This window comes from Myripristis murdjan, chromosome 6 (assembly GCF_902150065.1).
Source record: "Myripristis murdjan chromosome 6, fMyrMur1.1, whole genome shotgun sequence".
NCBI classification, from domain to species: domain Eukaryota; kingdom Metazoa; phylum Chordata; class Actinopteri; order Holocentriformes; family Holocentridae; genus Myripristis; species Myripristis murdjan.
Window position 1 is genome coordinate 27,376,763 of NC_043985.1, and position 1,593 is coordinate 27,378,355.

Below are 1,593 nucleotides of genomic sequence, written 5' to 3' on the forward strand. Positions count from 1 at the left end.
AGATTCCATCTACTGCTGCTTTATGGCAGCTGGGATGATGAATGGTGCAGTCTCTCGGTCAAACCAAGCCACTGTGTCTTTGCCCCACATTTTAATTGCTAAAGTAGCCAGTCATCGCTCAGCCCTCCTACCCTCTCCCTGCCTCCCATCCTCATCCTTTCTCTGCTTTTCAAACCATTGTCCCTCACCCTCTCTCTCATTCACACTCGATAATGCACCCTTATCTCTTGCACGCTCGCTCTCTCACTCCGAAATGTCTGGATGGTGTAACTTTCCTTGATAAAACTTCAACGAGGCACCTAAAGAGTTGCCATCTGAAAAAATAACAATCACTCCTGGCCCGTAAACCATCCAGATATTTAAGCTGTGAAGTCGAACAGATATCCCTCAGCATTTAGAAAAAGCATCTGTATTTTCCTCTTGCCTACATTATTTTACACCTCCAGCGTTAGTACATGATATACAGCAAACAAGTCTGATGAGGGGGAAAATTCATTCCTGCATCAACATAAAAAGCCACTTTATTTGGAGGAAGAATGCGCAGATGTCAGGCTCTGATAGAGTTTATGTTTTCTTGCTATTTTTCAAAAGTAAACACATTCTGCGGTACATGACATTACTAAGTAGGTTAAGTATAGCCCCGGGCCATCATCCATCAGTACAGAATGAAGCGAGCATATTCTGCTCGATGAGAGGTGAAAGTTTTCCACTGTGCCACGATGACATTTAATTTTTCACATCTCCTGCGTGTTCCTGGGATGAATTTTGGCAGACCTGGTGCAATTTAGCTGCTTGGCAGTTTGAAATTGGGCGATGAATCACAACGTGGATTCAATGGGAGCCAGTCAGTGTATAATATTTTCTCTGTGTCAGAATGGAAAGAGAGAGAGAGAGATACAGCGAGAAGGAGAGAGAGAGAGGGAGAGAGAGAGAGAGAGAGAGCTGTGGAGGCTTTAGACTGTGTTCTCCAATCATCTTCCACTCACACAGCCTATCATCCCTTCCTCCCCCTTCAAAAACAAAGTGCTGGAGCCGACCATTATAAGAGCGGCTGTGTGTGGCTGTAGATGTCTGGCAACGGCGGAGGTCTTTAAGGTCTGCAGTTGGATATTTTGACAAAGAGCACTGAAGAAAGAAATCAATAAAGTCAGGACTTTGCCAGTCACTGAACAGAGCGGCAGAGAATGCAAAGCTCTTCTCCAACCCCTAGACAAACTCAAAATGAGCAACCAATAGACTGACACTCCCTCTGACACAAGCCATTTATTAGCCTGGCAGCAGAATATGGTGGATTGCACAGCTGATGGTCTGTATCTGGGAGGACCACACCTAAGGAGGATATATGTCAGACCGGGTTCATAAATGTAGAGGACAGCCTGTGTAGCAGCACTGTGCTCTGTGGTAATGACTAAAGGTGTAATCACAGTGCTGGCGTTGCAGCAGCGATATAGTAACCACGCTGTGACAACATGACATTTAGTCAGGGAAAATAAGCTGCAATTCTAGATCCATAATATTATCCATAGCACCTCATATCGCAAAGCAATGACATTTGTATTAGTTACCTCGAGATGCTGACTGGATCGAAGGACC